This window comes from Tamandua tetradactyla, chromosome X (genome assembly GCF_023851605.1).
Source record: "Tamandua tetradactyla isolate mTamTet1 chromosome X, mTamTet1.pri, whole genome shotgun sequence".
Lineage (NCBI taxonomy): Eukaryota > Metazoa > Chordata > Mammalia > Pilosa > Myrmecophagidae > Tamandua > Tamandua tetradactyla.
The window spans coordinates 4,330,833-4,352,533 of record NC_135353.1 but is presented as its reverse complement, the minus strand read 5'-3'; the positions used below and the strand labels follow the sequence as shown (position 1 = coordinate 4,352,533).

General features: G+C 37.1%; 1 protein-coding gene across 1 annotated transcript in view; it reads left to right on the top strand.

Annotated features, from left to right (window-relative positions):
* Positions 1–7,486: 7,486 nt before the first annotated feature.
* Positions 7,487–21,701, top strand: part of GABRA3 (gamma-aminobutyric acid type A receptor subunit alpha3) — a 249,801-nt gene continuing 235,586 nt past the window's right edge. The window contains exon 1 of the mRNA XM_077146483.1: positions 7,487–7,714. The gene's annotated coding sequence lies outside the window, so the exon portion shown is untranslated. The remainder of the gene's footprint in view (positions 7,715–21,701) is intronic.

The window sequence follows — 21,701 nt, the reverse complement described above, 5'->3', positions numbered from 1 at the left end:
TCCTCATTTTCTCTTTCCTTTCACATTTCAGTGAAGCCATGAGGAGCAACCAGGCTACACCTTCTGCTTGGAAATCTCAGTTAAATAACCAAATTCATTGCTTACAAGCTTCAATCCAATACTAGGACATAACTCAGTAAAGTTCTCTGCTACTTTATAACAGGAATTGTCTTTCCTCCAATTTCATATAGCACATTCATTATCATCTTCTAAGGCCTCCTTGTAATTACCTTTAATGCGTTCTGTATTTCTACCAACAGTCTCTTCAAAGCAATCTAGGCTTTTTCTATCACGCGCCATAAAATTCTTCTATCCTCTACCCATTTATTACCCTATTCAAAAGCAATTTCCACATTTTTACGTATTTGTCATAGCAGCACCCCACTTTCTAGGATTAAAAACTGTCTTAGTGTGCTTACTCCTTCGACAAATGCCACACAATGGGTTGGCTTAAACAACATGATTGCCTTATGATTTTTGAGGCTAGGAGGCTTGCTTCCTCCAGGGTCAGTTGCATTCTGGTGCTGACTTGCCACAATCCTTGGGTTTCCTTGGCTTGAATCCCTGCCTCATGTCACATGGTGATGTCCTTTCCTTTCTTTTCCGTGTTCCAGCTGGTTTATTGCTTCTGCCCATGCTCTTCTCTGTCTTGGATTTTGTTTGCTTCTCTTTATAAAGCCTCCAGTAATCCAGATTAGGGTCCATTCTGCTTCAGTTGGCCATATCTTAACTAAAAATAATATCTTCAAGAGGCTCTATTTACAATGGGTTCACACCCACAAGAATGCAGATTAAGATTAAGGACATGTTTTAGTTGGGGTACATAAATCAATTTATCACAAGTGTTACTATTTGTTTTCTACTTGTCCCATCTGCTTTTTATTTATTTATTTTCTTCTCCTTACCTTCTTTTGTATTAAATTTCCTATTATCTATGTGAGTGGGATTTTTAATAGTTTTTGCTATAACTCTGCATTTTTTTCTAAAATGATTGTTTCAAGATTTACTGCAAGCATCCTTATGTTATCATAGTTTATGCTGAATGAATATCATACTAATCCACATAAAATTTAGGAACATTATAATAGCGTATTCCATTTACTTTACTGTCTTGCTTTATACCTTTGTTAATGATTTTATTTCAACATGTTTCAAACTTCACCACTCATTGACACTAATTTTGCTCTAAACTATTAATGTTTCCTTTGATTTTCAAATACTTCATTATGAAAACTTTCAAACATACAGAAAATTTGAAAATATTTTACAATAACACTCATACCCATCTCTTAGATTTTTAAATTAATACTTTGCTACATTTGCTTTTTCATAATCTATCCATCCCTGTGTCCATCCTTCTATACAACCAGCAAGCCATCTTAGTTTATGGGTACATTCAAAATTAAGTTGCAGACATCAATACACTGAACCCCTAAACATGCCTGCATAATAAAATTCAATATTCGTTTATGGTTCTTTTATTATGGTAAACTTCTCATACACTGAACCACAAATCTTAAGTGTACCATTTGCTGCATTGTGATAATTGCTCCTATCTTGTAAACCTAACACCTTTAAGATCACAGGACATTATCTTCACCCCTCCTTACTCATTTCCTGCTTCCATCCCCCCTTCCCTGAAGGTAACACCTTTTACTTTTTTCCATCATAGAACAGTCATGCCTATTCTAGAACTTCACAAACATCAAACTACACAGTATATATTCTTGTATTTGTCTTCTTTCCTTCAACATTTTGTATTTGAGGTCCATCCATGGTTTGACCTGCATCAACAGTTTGTTCCTTTCAATTTCTAAGTTGTACTTTCTTGTATGAATATATCCCTGTTTGTTTATTGCTGAGTAATATTTCCTTGTATTAATAAACTGCAGTTTTTAGACCTATTCTAGTACCAGACCTTTTTAAATATATGCTTTTATTTTCCTTGGAGATACATCAACATTTAATTCCATTGTTGTCAGAGAATATACTTGTAAGATTTCAATCTTTTAAATTGTCTTGAGACTTATTTATGATCCTGTCTATGATCTTGGTTGACGTTGCCATGTGTACTCGAAAAGCATGTATCCTGTAGTTGTTGGTGTAGTGTTTTATACATTTCAACAAGTTCGAAGTTGTTGATAGTGTTGGTCAATCTAGTATTTCTGTGTCTTTCATGCTTTGTTTTTGTCTCGGTATTCAACCCATTCTTATGAAGGGGATGCTAAAATCTGCATCTCTGCCTTTTCACTTTAATTTTGTGAAATTTTACTTTTTGTATTCTGAAACTCTGTTATTAGTCACATACAAATTTATGATTATATTGTGTTTTTGATGAGTTAAGGCTTTTATCATGAAATTTCTCTCTACACATCTAGTAATACTCTTTCCTAAGACTTTGTTTTTGATGTCGACTTTATCTGATGTTCATACAGAAAATCCAGCTATTTTATGCTTGCTGTGTGCATGGTATATAGAAAGAGCACTTTTTAATGCTTTTACTTCCAATGTATCTGTATTTAAATATAAAGTACATCTCTCATGCGCAGCATATAGTTGAGTTTTGCATTTTTAAAATCCATTCTGCTAACTCCTACCATTTAATTTTAATATTTGATGGATTTACATTTAATATAATTATTCCTATGGTTGGATTCAGGTCTATCATTTTATTTTTTATTTTAAACAATCTGCTTCTTGTTCCCTTTTCTTCCTTTCCTGCCTTAATTTACGTTATCTGGATATAGTTTTAGTATTCCATTTTAATGTTTCTATTAGATTTTTATATTTTGCATTGTTAGTGATTTTCTAGTAATTACATAATACACCCTTAATTTTTCTAAGTCTGCTTAGAGTTAATATTGCCCTGTCTCACATAAATGATAAGGACGTTGGCAATGCATAGTGTCATTTATCCCTGCCCCATTTCTCATGCTATATCATGTGTTTCATGTCTCCCTACATTATACACTGCATATTATAATGTTGTGATTCTTGTTTTAAACTGTCATTTGTATCCAAAGAAATTAAAAGAAGAATATTATTTTATATTTACCTACATCATATTGCCATTTCTGAGGCTCTTCATTCAGTCCGAAAAATGTAGGTTTTCACGTGGTATCATCTCCCTTCAGGATCTTACAAATTTTATTTAGTATTTCTTGCAGAGTAAGTATGCTGGTGACAAATCATCATAATTTTTTTTTTTTATTTCAGCACCTTATACTTGCTGTCTCTTTTCCAATGAGAGGTCAGTGGTCAATTGAATTGTTGTTCTTCAGTATGTAAATGTTTTTCGGGGGTAGTGCTGCTTTCAAGATTTTCTCATTTCATTTGGTTTCCAGACATTTGACTATGACATATCTGAATGTGTTGTTCATTGTGCTTATCTTCCTTGGAGCTCACTGAGATCTTTGAATCTGTAAATTTTGTTTCATCAAATTTGGAAGTATTTTAGGCATTATCTTTCAAATAGTTTTCTCCTCCTTCTCATTTTCTTCTCCTTCTGGGACTCTGATTACATACATGTTAGAACTCTAATATTGTCCCGGAGATCACTGAGGCTCTAGTCATTTTTTTCAATATTTTCTCTTTCAGTACTTCAGATGGCATAACATCTATTGATTTATCTTTAAGTCAACTGGCTGCTTCTTCCATCCTTTCTAATAATCCCAAGTAGTGAGTTTTGCTTCAAATACTTTAATTTCCAGTTCTAGAATTTACAATTGATTCTTTTTATTGTTTCTGTATCTATGCTGTGATCTTCATTTGTTTATTTATTTGATCAAGTTTTCCTTTATGTTCATTGGAGGAGTTATGATAGATGATTTAAAATCCTTCTCTGCTACTTTCAATATCTGAATGATTGCAGAGCAGTTCTACATTGATTGATTTTCTCTTGATTATGGGTAACATTTTCTGGTTTCTTTGTTTTACTGGTAATTTTGGATTCTGGACATTATGAATGCTATATGGCAGTATCTCTTCATTCTCTTTTTTTTGGGGGGGGGGGTGTTGGTGGTGCATGGCCTGGGAATCGAACCTGGGTCTCCCACATGGAAGGTGAGCATTCTACCACTGAACCACCTGTGTACCTTGTCTTCATTCTCTTTCATTCTTCTGCAGACTATTTTTTTTTCTGGTTTGTTTTAGTAGCCAGTTAATGTGGCTGAACTGAAACATCAAACGCTGTCTCCTTTATTGTAGGGAGCACTGAAAATTCTGTGCAATTCTTTAGACCTTATTTGAGCTATTTGGAATCTTTCCCCACTTGCATATGTCATGATTCCACCAGAGATTTGTATGGAGCTTATACACAGAATGTGGAACCCCCATTCTGTGGTTCTCTCCTCTCTTGGATTTCCCTTATCACTTCCCAGCTGTGGTGGTCATCCTGAACTCTGTCCTCTGGTTCTTCAAGCCTCTAGGGCTGTGAGCAGTTGTGTGCTGGAGCTGTTGGCACTGTCTTGTTAGAGCTACTGGTGCATATCTCTTTCTAATTCCATGTTCATGGAATTGGCCATGGTGGGAGTAATCACACCATTGAAACTGGCAAAGAGAACTAGGCTTCTATTTTTGTTTCCTTGAGAGCCAATTGTTAAATAATTAACAGTAGGTCAACACTCACTTCTAGTTTCTGTAGAGTTTCAGTTACTCCTTTGACTTGGGGCTGACCCTCAGACAAAAGTCCTAATAAGGTGGTGAACTGACCCTTCTTCCAAGTGTCAATTCCCATCCAATTTCTGCCTGCTTATGATTACTTTCTGGTGCATTCAGATTGCTGACTTTTATATTTTGTTCACAGTTTAATATTGTTATCTGCATGAGGTTTGGTCTGATAGAAATTGTTTCACCATTACCAGAAATGGCCCTAGTCAAATTTTCTGTGGTTTTCAGTGAAATGAGAAAAATTATGAAAAAGTTATTAATTTTTCATACAGCTAAATTTGTATGATTTAAAAGACAGCTTCAGTTCTGAGAGTATCTTTTTCCAACTTCTCTGTTCTAAAATATTCCTTTTTAAAATGCTGGTACTGTAGATGATTTGTTTGTTAAGTGTCTTTATTTAACAAAACTGAAAGTTGACAACCACGGTGGTTTGGATAGTATCCCTCCAAATTCTTGGCCACTGGCCACTCAGAATATGACTGTATTTGGAAATAGGGTCTTTGCAGATAGAATTGGTTAAGGATCTTTCGATGAAATCATTCTGGATTTAAGATGGGCCTTAAGTCCAATGACTGGTGTCTTTAAAAAGAAAAGAGAGGGAGATTTGGATACATAGACACAGAGAGGAGATGACAATGTACACACCAAATCAGAGACTAAAGGGATGCACCTATAAACCAAGTAATACCAGGAGCCACCAGAAGCTTCAGAAGGCAAGAAAAGATTCTCCCCTAGAATTTTCAGAGGGTCTTTGACCCTGCTGTCACTTTGATCTTCAGGCCTCCGGAACTACGAGAGAATATGTTTCCAATATTTGAAGCCACCAAGTTTGTAGTAATTTGTTTCAACAGTCTTGGGAAACTAATACAGCAACATTATGCTCGTTCGCAACATTCCTTCTTCCTAGTTTATGAATCCATTAAATCTAACGAATGCCTATACAAATAAATCGATGCACAAAATGTGTACATATCTGTAGCCATGGGCTCACGAACACACTTGCTTTGTGCACAGAAACTTCCATATGGCTTTGGTAGACAGAATACTTGACCTGGGGCCAGTAGCCTGTATGCTGGTCTTGACTCTGTCATTGACTCCCTCTGACTTTGTGCGAGTTCTGATTTTTGCTCAGGCCAATTTCTCTTTCTGTATAATGAGCTGTGTCTATGGCTCCTTTTAGCTCAGTGACTTTAAGTCTAGGGATGCATATTCAGTGTACGGGTACATACTGTTGAAGAGGTGTGCAGTTGGAGCACAGCACATGTGCCTGGCTAGGCAGTAGTGGAGATTATTAAGGATATTGACATATGAAAACAGCACATCAGAAGGATAGTTTAAATAAAAGTAGCACAGTGTGACCACATTTTCAATGGCTACCATGGCCCAGGAACTGGATGTATATTGAGGCCAGTTTACTTAAAATATACAACATACCTCACTTTCAATTAGATACTCTGAATTACAATGTCTATTCTCTGACAACAGGAGGAGTTTCATTAAAACAACTCTTATGCTAGGCCATATGTGTGGGTGGAAGCGGAATTCTTTGATAGGAGCAACTGCTTACACCTGTGCTCATATTTATACTGCTCCTGAAACGCTCAAAATGGAAGGCTGAATCAATGTGATTTTGGGTCCCCTTTGAGGAGTCACCTCTGGAGAACATTTTACACTCTTTGTCTCTCTCCAAGGATCAGTTCCTCCTCCACCTGTTCTCACATCCTGAGTTGTTACATCTAGAAGCGTCTTTCAAGATCATCTATATTCATCCCCAGTCATTTCACCATGGAGGATCAGACTGAAGAAGTAACTTGTCTAAGGTTGGAGTAATTTTCAGAGGCAGGACTTGAACCTAAATTCCTTTATTTTATTCTTAGTTCAGATCTCTTTCTACCTCTATTTCTTTGTTACTGTGCTTCACCCATGTTGGTTTTTCTTTCCCTTTGCTGGTTGAAAATATAATTCCTTTTTTCTTTGAGTCAACCTCCTCCCCTTCTCTGTTCCTTTCCCCCTTATGCAACCTCCCATATGGGCTCACACATTTACATACACTTGGATTCCTTAGGAGGTTTTTGAAAGGAAAACACTGTGGGTTGCTGCTCTATCTTTCGTAGAGGGAGGCTTGAGCTGACAGTTCTGAATTGGGTCCATACTTCCACTTGGTTGGGGTGGGGGTGGAAGTTAGGTCATTAGAGAATCAATGTGGCTGAACTCTTTCTTCTTAGCAGATTACAAATGACAACTCCATTGATATATATATATGTATATATATATATATATATATATATATATATATATATACATATACATATATATATATATCATTATTGTTTTCAGAGATGGAGTCTGAACAGACAGGATTGCCAAACCTTTATTTGGAACTGAGCTGAGAAGGCATGCCGGTAGGGATGTAAGGGAGATAGACAGGGAGGCAGTGCACTCGTCTTCTGTCTTGGAGCAGCAAGTAAGCATCACATATCAGCTATGGCAATCCATACTTCCTTTATCCTCCTATTCGCTCTTACCCTTTGCTCTCTTTCTCTTCCCTTGTTTCCTCTGCTCCTCCCCTTCTTTCTGAGCTTCCCTCTATTTCTCTGCTGGATACTGTAAAGAATAAAACACTACTTTAGTCTTTCCTAAAACAACCACAGATCCAAAGCGTTGCAGCGCTGTATTCAGAGCCCCAGCGCAGCCGCGTGCTCAGCACCAGGCAGTGGTGAACCCAAAGCCAGCGAAGGGGGAGGGGAGGAGGGGAGGGAGAGACAGAGAGAGAGAGGGAGAGAGGGAGAGAGAGGGAGAGAGAGGGAGAGAGAGAGGAGAGAGAGGAGAGAGAGGGAGAGAGAGAGAGAGAGAGAGAGGGAGAGGGAGAGCGTGAGCGCGCGCAAGCTTGCGAGCAAACCAGAGAGACAGACCGTGAGAGGGACCAGGAGAGAGACCCAGAGAAAGAGAAGAGGAAGCCGAGCTCTGTCAGGGCTCAACCTCCAACTTGTTTCAGTTCATTCATCCTTCTCTTCTCTCCGCTTCGGGGAAGTGACTGTGGCGCTTGGTAAGAAACATAGATGTCCCTCCTTCCCCCTCCCCCAAGCCCACGTCTCCTTTAGCGATAGCATCTCTCCCCCGTACTGAGAGTCTCCTTGGGTTGGTCGGGAAGGCGAGACATGCTCTGCAGCTGTGATGCTATCCTGGGTTCGCCAGTGGGGCTGGTGGAAGCCCAGAGGTGGCATATGGGCACGGAGGCACTGGGGTAAAGCCCGAATTTGGGAGGCGGGGGGGCGGGTGGGCTGCGATGTGGTGTATGCGCGATTTGCTTCATTGTCAGTGAATTGTTTTGTTCCTCTTTGGAAGCAGGTCAACGTTGACCTTGCAAATTGCTTGGGGGGGCCTGGCAGCTGCTGCAGAAAGCCACAGAGTGGCCCCTAGCTGGAGCAGACAGTACAGCCACGACCCCCCAGACAGCCCTAGGCACCAGGGATGGGGTAATGGCTGGAGCTTCCTTCCTCCTTTAACTCTTTCTCTGCAGCTGCTTTTGGCTGCTGGAAAGGAGAAAGAAGGAGGTAACCATGCAGCCACTTTCCAGTTCTCCCCATTACTGCCCTCAAATGCAAGTGAGTAGAAAGTTGCAAATAACTGCTTTCTTTGAAGATTGAGACCTCACCCCTTCCTTTAAGAGGCTCATTTTGAGGTCAGGCCTGAGTTCCACCACAAAGTTGGGAGAGGCTTCTCTGGCTTCAGTGTGGGAAACACAGCCTCACTGTCCCCCTGCCGCCACCCCAATCTCAGGGAGTTGAGCTGACAGCCTAGACTAGAGATTCCGAGACCCCACCCTATCCCACTGGCAGCATGGTGTTGGGCCCAGCTGTGTCCTTGGGAGGGAGGAAACACCTGATGGTTTGTCTGGCACTGGCCTCTAGTTTGCTGCTGCTCTGGTTGTAGCTGAGGGTGGCCCAGGCAGCGGGATAGGAAGAATGGGGGAGGGGTGGATGTTGGATTTTGAGAGAGCAGAGTGAGGAGGCAGGATTAGGGGTATGAATAGTATGGCTTATTGAGAGTCAGTGGGCTCTGGCTATCTGGAGCTATGCCAGGACTGGCTGAAGCTTTTGTAGCATAGCCTCTCTGAACCGGTAGGGGAAGGAATCTGGCTAGTTGATGGGGGCTTCTTAAAGTAGCAACACTGCCCTGCCCATGGTAGTGATTATAACATCAACGGTACTAATTGCTAACATTTTGGAGTGCTTAGCATGTTTCAAATCCTGAGCTGAGGATTTAACGTTTACCTCAATGAATTCTTATGTCAACTCTAGGTGGCAGACACTATTATTACCCTTGGTTTACAGATGAGGAAACCGAGGCACAGAGAGATTATATAACTTGTCCAAGGTTATAGAGTAATGAAGTGTCCTGATTGGTAATTAAAACACACGTGGATGGGCCATGGTGGCTCAGCAGGCAGAGTTCTCGCATGCCATGCTGGAGACCCAGCTTCGATTTCCGGTGCCTGCCCATGCAAAACAAAACAAACAAACGAAAACACAGGCAACCTAGTTCCAGAATCCTGCTCTTAACCTCTTTGGGGAGAATTTGGCATCTTTGTCTGTTGGGCAGGTGTGGGTACAGTAGGAAAGGAAAGGAGTGACCTGGTCTCTGTGTGGAGTAATGAGAACTTAGCGTGGGGCAGCACAGCTGGCCCTTGTGAAGCCCGAATGGTTTTCCTTGGCTAACCTGCTTTCCTTTGTAAAGGATGCCTGGCAAGACTTCACTTTTCCAGTTGTCATATAACCTCATCCTTTCCACCACCAACTTCTGACCACCCCTTTAAAGACCCGGTCTTGCCCTTTCTTCCTCAGAGATTAGAGGTACCCTGTACTAAATTTTAGAATACTAAAGCGCTGGAATTGGGGTGATCCCTAAAGGTCATTAAGCTCTCCTTCTCCATCCACTTTTTGAATTTGTCCTAAGCATCCAATTTGTTGACTGATTTCTGTTTGAACTCTCTGCAGTGACAGAGAGCTGGTTAGGTGGCTCTTTCTGTCTTTGAGCAACTCCGATTGTCAGAAAATAGCGCCCATTATAACCCAAAATCTGTCTCTCTGAAACTTCCATTCATTGGCTCTTTTGGAGTCTCTGGAACAAATTTGCTTCTTTGTAATAATTAGCTCTTTGGATAGTTGAAGGCAACAATCATACCTCCCCTCAAACCCCAGATCTGACAAACCACAGAGTGAGGGATCATCATTTACCTCATTCTGGAGACCAGACTATTATTAATATGGCTTAACATCCCATTCCCTTGTTTGTCAGCCACAAACTGATCATATTGAGCTTTCTAAAGTGGCCCTGATAGTGTATGTTTCCTTCCTTGGAGGAACTTGCTTTCTGATAACAACTAGACTGATGCGAACGCAAGTCTCTGATGTGTTCAGAAAGACCAGGAATCAATTGGTGCTAGTCCTGCTGCAACCCCAGCATGTCTATATAGCAGACATGATAGGCATGCTGGGAGAATCGAGAGGCAGGGATTAAGGAAATTATCATAAAGTAGACATTTGAAATAGTGCTGATTCAAAGTTCGTTCAGTATATGGAAGGTAGAAGAATTAACTGCTATTTCAGTAAGTATCTCAAAAAATAATTATGTCACTGAAGGGATGGTACAGAGTGGGAACTGGGGTGAAAAGGAAGGCGCATGCAGTGTACTAGAGGGGAATACTGACCTGGGGGTAGGTGACTTGGCTTGTATTCTCAGCTTTCCTAATTTACTTTCTTGGCTTTGCCAGTTACCTTGAGAAAATGACGGCTCCTCCATGGGTCTCAGTTTTTCCATCTGTAAAATAGCCTCTATCTCCAGGAATCTTTCACCTCTGAAATTCTGTATCTGAAGTGAATCAGGAAATCTCAGGGTTCTAAGGGGATTTAGAAATCATCTAGATAGGTGCTTCTCAAACTTTAATGTGCAAAGGAATCCCCTGGAAATCTTATTAAAATGCTAATTCTAGTTCAGGATAGTCTTGGGCAGGGCCTGAGAGTCTGCCTTTTAATAAGCCCGTAGGTGATTCTGAAACTGCTATTCCACTGATCACACTTTGAGTGGCAAGACTCTCCTGTAGTGCTGGTCAAACCGTTGGTAGTGAAGGATCAGTTGTTTTTTTTTTAAATTTTTATTTCCCTTTCCATCACAGACTGTTACTTTAGTAAAGTACAATAACTATGAATTACTAGAAAAAAATGATATAAAAAAGACATGCAAAACAGGAGCCCACATTTTTACTATTAGATTTAACAGACATAAAATTATTCTGTCAAATTGCCATAAAATTTTCTAAGTGCTTATTCTCAATTTCTTATTTTTTTTCAGTGCTCTCTGGCAATAAAAATTCACAGACTGGCACGTTGAATAGCACTGGTCTAAGGTATTTGGTCATCTAGTCAAAGATGTACACATGAGCTTTTGCCTTTGGGTTGAATATCTCCTTTGATGGAGAATTTACATCCTTCAAAAAGAGCATTATTTGAGTGTTGTGGCTGCTATAAAGTTTTGTTTTTCCTTAATCTTAGTTTCTCTATAGCTTGTATTCCACCATTCCACTGCTTGATTATATAATCCAGGCAGATAGTGACAGTATCAGTACAATTTATTGTACTTTCAGCCCCTAGTGTGGTGTATGGCATAGAGGAGGTTCTTAATAAATGTTTGTTAAATGAATAAATGAACCGTTTGGTGTTAGTTGTGTCTTTTGGGGCCATATGTTCATTAGAGAAAACTAATTTTGGCTTCCTTGCAACATTTGGGAGGTAGTGTTCATCCTATTTCTTATGGTGGATGAGAAATTTCTTGTGATGGGTAAAAGGCTAGATAGCCTTTTCTGAAGAGCTGCCCGGCATCCCAATTTTACTTGGAAGAAATTATAGGAAGCCAAGCAAAGGTTTTGTCCACTTTAAGTTCCAAGTCTTTACCCTTAATTCAGTTATTCATTGACTCAGCCATTCAACAGCTATGCATGCAGTGATGTGGTGAAGTGCTGTGTAGAGGCTGCAAAGGGGAGGAAACTGACATGTTCCCTGCTTGCTTGGAGCTTAAAGTTTGGTGGGGAAGAGGCAATTAATGAAATAATCAAACAACCATGATGACTTCAGTCAGTGATAAATGTGATGAAGGAAAATTATGGGGCTGGGTCTATGAGGGTACATAACAGAGGAAACTGACTAGCCTGGAGTTTAAGAAAAGCTCCTTGAAGAAGTGATATTATGGTTAAGTAGAGATTGAGGATGGGTGAGCCTGATGGAGATGGTGGAACAGTTTTATAGACCGAGAGAAGAGCATGTACAAGGACCCTGAGATGAGAGGAGCAAGGCAAATTTCAGAAAGTGAATGAAGGCTGATATGGCTGGAATAGGCCATTGTAAAGATTTTGGTCTTTACCCCAGAAACAAGAGGAAATAATTTAAAGGGTTTTAAGCAGGGTGACTAACTTAGTCTAAATAGAATCCAATCAGTAAAAGGTTACTAAGTGCTTACTGTAAGCCAAAAGGCAACATGGAAGCTATAGGATGATTTAGGAATAGCTTCGAACTTCCAAGATGGCACAATCAAGAGGGAGACAGAAGAAATATACAGAGAAATATAGTACTAGGAGGATGAGATCCATATCTGTAAAAGGCCTTGCAGCTAAGGAAGTCAACCACACATTCCTGGGAGTGGCATTTGAACTGGACTTTGATGATAAGATGAACTTTGGACGTGCAGAGTTTGGTGGATGGGAAAGGTGTTAAGGCAGAGGCTGGAAAAATGGAGGCCAAGTATTGGAAACAGTGAGGAGCTCAGTTTCGTTGGAGTAGAGCATATGTTGAAAGACAGTGTGTGAGAAATGTTTGGAAGGCTAGGCAGAGGGCTTGATTGTAAACAACATAATAATACTGAATGCAAGCCTGGGAAATTAGGACTTTATTCTCGAGGCAGTGGAGCGGCAACTCCCTCACTTTATGAATGAGTAAATTGATCCAGAAATGGGGAGTGACTTGATTTACCTAAGGTCACACAGCAAGAGATACTGAGTGCAGCCAAAAATGTGTGATTGGAGTTTTAAAAAGAAGTGAGCTGGAGAGAGAGACTTGAGAAGTAGAAAGAAGAGATCCAAGGATGGTAGTCTGGGGAATCCTTATCTTAAGAGATGGTAAAACAAAGACAAGTCTGCAAAGGCTACAAAGGAAGTAAAGGTGAGAGAGGAAGAAAGGAAATCAGGAGATAAGTGTATTGTAGAAGAGCCAAGAGAAGAGAGACTTCATCCAATTGTTGGACAAATATTTACTGACTACATACCATTTACTAGGCATGGAGTAACAACGGTGAGCAAAATAGACATGATTTCTGCCACCTTGGCACATAGGGTGAGATGGGGGAAGATAGACATTAGTCTAAAAACCACTAAACTGTATAATTATAAATTGTAGTTAGTGAATGCAGGCAAATGTACAGCTTTAAGGAAGAAGGTGTGGTTAATACTATTGAATTTTGCAGCAAAGTTGAGTACTTATAAATGGCACCCAGTGTCTAACAGTCTGCATTCTGATGCTCAGAGTGCTTACTAACGGTTAAGGGTAGTTGATGCATATCCATTTTGCAGATGTTTGGCAGAAGAGAGTGCTGAAATAGTAAGGAAAAGGTAAGGGTCTCTCCAGCCTCAGGCTCACAGGTACACAGGCTTACTTGAAACCAAGTCATATATCATGTTGCTTAACTGGAACTCTCACTTTAGAGAAAGAGGTACCTGGCAAGAAAAAAAAATATTCTTATGAAGAATTGGATATAACAAATCACTCTGAAATGTGAATTTGAGTCTCCTTTGGATTTTAAGTCCTGGGTTAGGTGCTGACCTAGTTCCTTAAAACAAGTCACTTGGGCCTCAGTTTCCATAATTGTAAAAATTAGAGTAGTTGGACTGACCTGGATGATTTATTCACATCCTCCTAAGTGTATGGCTCTGTAGAGCATGCTGTGCTCTATGCTACATTCTCACGGTTCCAGGCAGGTAGTTCGGTCTCCGTCCCTCATTTAAATAGCACTAAGTGTTTTAAACAGAATTGTGAGAGTTGCTAATGTTGGTGGAATTATCCACAGTTTGGAGGAGATCATAGGAAGGCCCCTTCCTTGTTTCATTTCTGAGATGGCTGAAACTGTGACTGTCTCGAGAACTAAGGAAAGACCCAGAGTGTATTCTAAAATTGTAGGAAATCTGTGAAATGGGTGACATTTTTGCTACTGTAGATTTGAAATAAACTCTGGGCATTGAGAAGGAAGCGGTGCAATGGAATAGAGGCGAGGTGATTATTACGTATTCTGAGATGAAGCCTTCAAAGGTGTCACTTCAAAGAGGGAATATATATATATGGTAAAGGGAACTACTGGTTGATTATATAAAAAACATTTTTATTTTGAAAATGTGATTTTAAAGTTATTAATATCTGTACGTAGTATGTCTCACTGTATACAGAGGGAAGACTAAAAATGTCCAGGTTGTATATACTGAAGGGTCATAGTGTAAAACAACCTCAGAAATGGCAGGGTCCTCTGTGATCATGTAATGGCAGTCTTATCATCCAGGACGTGCGGTCATCTATTTTCAGTGTCAATAGTTCCAAGAAAGGTTGCTTAATATCACCTGATAATAGACGGTTGTGATTGTTATAGTAAGTTCTTCATACTGACCTGAAATCTGTCTTCTGAATCCAGCTCATTGGCCTTGCTCCTTGGAACAACAGTGATGTCAAGTAATTTCCATTTCCCTTCCCTGTGATAGCCATTCAAATATTTAAAGATGGTTAGCTCTTTGTTTTCATCTTTTCTTCAGCCTATATATTCCCAGTTCTTGAGCTCATATGACATACATTTTTTTTTTTTTTTAACATGGGCAGGCACCGGGAATCGAACCCGGGTCCTCTGGCATGGCAGGCAAGCATTCTTGCCTGCTGAGCCACTGTGGCCCACCCATGACATACATTTTTAGTGCCTTACACAGGAGACAGTTAAGGTTTCTGTATTACTCTTAATGTATAGTGCTCAAACCTGGACTCAGCACTCTAGGCATGGCTGACCAATACCTCCATTTAAAAATTCCTTAAATTTATAGTCCACCTTAAGACCGTAATATCTACTTTTAAACTGATTTTCTTTCCGGTTTTAAAAATAAAATAGTGTCATTATGGCAAATTTGGAAAATGGAGAGAAGTTGACACAAATCACCCATGAACCTCTAATCCAGAGAAAACTTGCTCTACTTCTTTCCAGATTTGTTTCCATGATTATATAATTGGAATTGTACCTTATATGTACTATTTTCTGTCCCTATTTTCCATTGTCATTATATTGTGCGCGTTTCCTTATATCATTAAAAAGTCTTCAAAACAATTTTTAGCAGCTGTACAATTTTCATTTGTACAATTTATACCATAATTATTTAACTGAATCCATAGGTCATTTAAATTGTTTTCAATTGTAAGTTACTATGAATAGCCTTGCAATGTATATACATTTTTGCATCTATGAACCTCACCTTTTTCAGGTCTTGACTCCAACATCGCCTTGGTGAGTCTCCAACACTCATTCTTGCCCTTTCCTGCCCACTCCGCTGTATCATCACCTAACACTAGGTATTTTACTTATTGTCTGAATCCTTGTATCAGAATGTAAGCCCGCAAGAACAGGGTTTTTTTTTTTTTTTTTCCTATTTTGCTTGTTATTGTATCCCCAGTGCCTAAAACAATGCCAACCACAAAATGTTTGTTAACTGAATGAATGAATGAGTGAATGATTTCTTATGATAGATTTTATAAGTGGCTTTACTGGATCTTTAAAAGCTCTTGGTATGTTTATGTGAAGTCACGTCATTGTATAAAACTGCCAATTTCTGCTCATATGCCTTTGCTAGTGCTGGATATTGTCATTCTTTTAAAATCTTTGCCAATCTTACTGTTTTAATATATGCTCTTTTTATTACAGTAAGCTCAGATACGTTTTATGTTTCTTGGTCACTTTTGTTTCCTTTCTATGACCATATTTTCATGAGTTTTGTACATTTTTCTATTGAAATCTGACATTTCCCACTATTTGTATGGATAATACATTTAGTGTATGTTAGACCTCTTTTCTGTTGTATATGTGGAAAATACTTTCCAAGTTTGCCTTTTAAATTAATTTTTGTGCACAACAATCTTATTTTTTGTGTAATTATATCTATCTTTTCATTTGTAATTTCTTCTGATGAATTAATGTTTAATGGTTCTTCTGCATCCAACATTAAATTCTTAAATGGATCATTGTTCTAGTTTTTATTGTTTATATTTAATTGTTTAATCCATCTAGAAGTTATTTTGGTGTGTGGTATGTGGCAATTTTCTAAATTGTTTTCCCCTCCAATTGTTTCCCAACACCAAATGTTGAATAATTCATTCTTTCCTACTGTTTTGTGATACTGCATTTAATATATACTAAATTGTTTTATGTAGTAGATTCTCTTTGGGATTTATTTTCCATTTCCTTTAGTCTGTCTTTTTTTATTCTGTTACAAAGTTTAAATGCTTCTCTAGCTTTAGAATAATTTTTATTATCTTAGTTTTGCTACTTACTAGTTGGGGGGGGGTCTCTAAGTCTCAATTTGTTCATCTGCATAAAAAGTAGTGTTAACGTACTTATTTTATGCATTTAATTTTGTGAAAGGGATATTTTAATCATTACTCCTGCTAATTTGTTTATGGCTTGTATACAGTGAAATTATTATTTATAATTTTAACTTCTATTTCACCACCTTGCTCAAATTTGTTATAAACTTGCAGTATTTATATTTTATTTTTTTTCTTCTTTTTTATTTTAAAGAATTTAAAATATATAGAAAGGAATATAGAATAGAATAAAAAACAATGAATCAACACCCATATATGTATATTAATGAGAATGAACAATTGTTAACATTTTGTCATTTTTGTTTCAGATATGTTATGAGAGAAAAAAATAATTGCAGATAAACTGCAACTTCCCCTTGTTTCTAGCTACAGCTTCATTCCTTTCCAGCCCACCCTCTTTCCAATGCCTAACACCCAGAGCCACCCACTTTTGCTTATTTTTCTATAGGGTTGCTTTTTTATTGATTTGCAAGAGTTCCTTATATATTCTGGGTATTAATTCTTTATCAGTTGTATATGCGGCATGTGTTATATGGCACTTGATTTTTTACTTTTGTCTATGGAGTCTTTTATCATACAAAAGTTTTAAATGTTGGTGTCAAATCTGTCAATCTTTTCTTTCATGATTGTGCTTTTTGTGTCATATTTAGGAAACATTTCCTTATCCCGTCACCATAAAAAAGTTCCCAAATTTTCTTTGAAGAATTTTAAAGTATTGCTTTACATTTAATTCTTTAATTCATTTGGATTTTATTTTTGTATGTGATGTGAAATATGGATCGATTTTTTTTCTATGTGAAAAGGCATTTGTTTCAATGTCATTTTATACACAACTGGTTTAAAATGCAAATTCCATCATATTACTTAGTTTCTATAGATGCTTGGGTCTATTTGTAGGCCGTCTATTTTGTTCTGTTAATCCATTCGTCTATACTTGTGTTGTTTGAATTATTAATGCTTTATAATGAATTTTGATATTTTTAATGCCAAGTTAGACACTCTTTGCCCTCAGTCCTACCCATAACCTTTTCTTGTTCTTTCTGAATTGTCTTTATTATTTCTGCCCTTTGCTCTCCCATCTTAACATTATAATTAGATTGTCAAATTCCAAGAAAATCATGTTGGCTATTCTTGGCATTATATTGAGTATAAAGAATTGATCTCTTTTTCATTGAGAGCCTTTCTATTCACAAATATGGTACATCCTGGCATTTCTTTTCAAATCTACTTTTACAGCCCTTGATAGAGGTTTGCAATTTCGTTAATAACCTCTTACATATTACATTCATTCTAATAAACTTTTTCAGTAAAGTTGATTGAGATATAATTTGCATAAAAGAAATTCACTATTTGAATTTCACTAATTGAATTCAGTGTGAAATTCAATGAGTTCTGACCAGTGTATATGATTGTGAAAACACCAACACCATCACAATACAGATAGAGAACATTTTCTTCACCTCAAAAGGTTCCCTCGTGTACCTTTGCAGTCAAGTCCTTTGCCCCACCATAACTCCTGGAAACGACTGATCTGTTTTCTGTATCTATTCTTGTTTCTTCTATAATATCATATAAATGGAATTATGTAGCATTTAGCCTTGATTCTTTTCACTTAGCACAAAGCTTTTAAGATGCATCCATGTTGTTGCGAGTATCAGTAGTTTGTTTATTATTGCTGACAAGTATTCAAGAATATAGATATACCACTATTAGTCCGTTCACAAGTTGATGGACATTTGGGTTGTTTCCACTTTTGGGGTATTATAAATAATGCTGTTATAAATATGCTTGTACAAATTTTTGTTTACACATATATTTTTGTTTATACTGGGTAAATACCTACAAGTGGAATTTCTGGGTTGAATGGTAACTGAACAGTTCTCTGAAGTGAACGTCCTATTTTACATTCCCATTAGCATTGTATGAGAGTCCCAGTTGCTCCACATCCAAATCAATACTTTTAAATTCTTGCCATTCTGTGAGCTCATTGTATATCATCTTTGGAGAGATAGACATTCAAATCTTTTGTCTCTTTTTAAATTGTAATGTTTGTGTTCCTATTATTGAGTAGGATGAGCTATTTATATACTTACATATTCTGTATACAAATCCTTTAAAAGGTAACTGTTTTGAAAATATTTTCTCCCATTCTATGGCTTGCCTTTTTATTTTCTTAATGGGTTTTCCCTTATGACTTGTACCTTTTATATTTTGAGAAGTCTTTCCTAACCTAAGTTCAAATTGATTCTCAACTTTGTTTTTTTTTCTAGAAATTTAGTTTCAATTCTTAGATTTACATATTTGATGCATACCTAGATGGTTTTGTATTTGGCATAAAGTGAGGTTCTAGGCATACGTGTGTGCATATTCATACGAACGTCCAATTCTTTCAACACCATTTGTTGACAAGACTATCTTCTGCCCACTGACCCATCTTGGCATCTTTGTCCAAAATCAACTGACCATATGTGTGTGGGTCTACTTCTATACTTGATTCTGTCCCTTTGATCTGTTTAACTTTACAGCATTAACACACTGAATACCGTATTCAGTGGTTCTCAATTGGGCAATAAATCTCCCCCAAGAGGACATTTGTCAATATCTGAGAAATTTTTGGTTGTCATACTTGGAGGTGGGATGCTACTGGCATCTAAAAGTCAGACAGCTCCCTGCAGTAAAGTATTTTCCAGCCCAAAGTGTCAGTACTGCTGAGGTTGAGAAACCTGCTATAATAAATAAAGTCTAGAAATAAGGTACTCTGGATTCTCCAACTCTGTTCTTCATTCAAAAAGTTATTTTGGCTATCCTAGCTGCTTTGCATTTCCATATAAATTTTGTAAACAGCATGTCAGTTTTTCCCAATATAATCTGCTGGAAAATTTTTTTCTTTTCTTTTTTACATGGGCGGGCACCAGGAATCAAACCCACGTCTCTGGCATGGCAGATGAGAATTCTGCCACTGAGCCACCAGTGCACCACCCTGGAAGTTTTAAAAGGATTGAATTGAATCTAAAGATCAATCTGGGGAGGAATGACAATTTTGAGCCTTCTTATGTATGATCATGGTACATCATCTCATTATTTTGCTTTAAGTTCTCTCTACAATATTTTATAGTTTTCAGTATATAGGTCTTCCATACATTTGTTAAAGTTTTCCCTAAATATTACATGCTTTTTGATGCTATTGTGAATGGCATTAGAAAATTTCAACTTCTGAATGTTTGTTGATGTTATATAGAAATAAAATTGATTTTTGTATATTTAACTTTTGTATCCTATGACCTTGCTAAACTCACTTATCAGTTCTAGTAGCTTTTTTTTTGTTCAGATTAGCTGGTGTTTTCTATTTAGATGATTATGCCATCTGGGGATAAAGACAGTTTTATTTCCTCTTTATCAATCTGCATTCTTTTTTTTCCCAGAAATAAACTGACTAGAACCTCTATCAGAATGTTGAATAAAAGTGGCTAGAGCAGATATCCTTGCCTTCCTCCTGATTTTATAGGAGAATGTATTTAGTCTTCCATGATTGCATATGATGTCAACTTTAGGTTTTTCTCATATGCCATTTATCAGTTTGAAAGAGCTTCTTTCTTTTCCTAATATGCAGAGGGATTTTATCATCCATCATGAATGGAAGTTGGACTTTTTCAAATGCTTTTTCTATTTCTATTGAGATTACTAGGTAGTTTGTGTTTTTAAGTCTTGATATGGTGAACTACAGTGATTGATTTTTGAGCGTTGAACCAGCCTCACATTCCCGGGATAAAATTTAATTTGGTTAGGATGTATTATCCTTTCTATACATATCTGGATTCAATGTGTTAATATTTTATTAAGGTACTTTTGTGTCTATGTTCATTAGGGATATTGGTCTTTAATTTTCTTTTCTTATGGTGGATTTGGTTTAATAAAGAGTAATTCTGGCCTCATAAAATGAGTTGGGAAGTATTCCTTGTTCTATTTTCTGGAAGAGTTTGTGGAGAATTGGTATAGTTTCTTCCTTAAGTGATTGGTAGTGTTCAAGTGAAGCCATATTGGCCTGGAGTTTTCTTTATGGCAAGGGTTTTTTAATTACAGATTCAATTAATTATCTATTTCATCTTAAATGCGACTTGGTGAATTAGGTCTTTCAAGGAATTTGACCATTCCATCTAAATTATTAAATTTAGTTCAATAAAGTTGTTCATAATATTTCCTTATTGTTGTTTTAATGTTCGTAGGATCTGCAATAATATACTCATCTTCACTCTTGATAATGGTAATATGTGTCTTCTCTTTTTCAGTCTGTGTAGAATTTTATTGTTCTTTTAAAAAAACCCAGGTCTTTGTTTCACTGATTTTTCTATTGTTTTCATTTCATTGAATTTTGCCCCTATTTTTATTTGTTTCCTTCTGCTTGCTTTGGGTTTAACTTGCTCTTTGCTTTCATGTTTCTAAAAGTAGCAACTTAGCTCATTGATCTGAGTCTTCTCTTGTCTAATACACATTTTAATACTATAATTATTCCTATGTGTACTACTTTAGCTGCATTCCGAAATATTTGATAAATACACTTTATTTTTATGGCTGTTTTATTTGGGGTCTTTTAATTTTATATTTCCCAATCGATATCTTAAGTTCTTAATCATTTTTATAGTTCATTAATTCTTTTGAATTTTCTATCTTCTTTCATATCTCTTGCAAGTGGCAATAACATTGTTTCTTTTTAAAATCCTTATATTGATGCATTATCTATTTCCTTCTTGTTCTGGCCAGGACATACAGTGTAATATTGATTAGTATTAGGGATGGACCTGTCCTGTCCTATTCTTGGCTCAAGTAAGACTGTTTGTAAAGTATTCCCATTAAGTTTGAAATTTTTTTGTAGGTTGTTGGTGATATTAATCAAATTAAGGCAGTTTCCTTTTGATTCTAATTTGTCAAGATATTTATCATGATTGAGAAGAAAATTTCATTGCTTGTTTTTTCATCTGTTGAGTTGTTCATATACTTCTTTTGATATATGCTAATGTATTTTAAAATTTACTCTAGGTAACTGGACCCTTTTCTTCCCCTTCTTTTCCAGAAATGTGAATTTCATTGATAGATTATATCATGTTAAACTGTCCTTTAACTTATGGGATAAATCTATTTGATTATGGATTATATGTGGCTGGATTTATTTTGGATTTTCATTTAAAATATCTGTATCTATGTTCATAAGTTGATGCTATATGTGTGTTTAATTTTTTTTAATTATTAAATACTTGCTTTTAAATTTTTGTTTCTTATTTTTTTGCTTTCTTATAGAAGTTGTAGGTTTACAGAACAATTATGCATAAAATACAGGCTTCCCACACACCAATCTATAAATAACACATT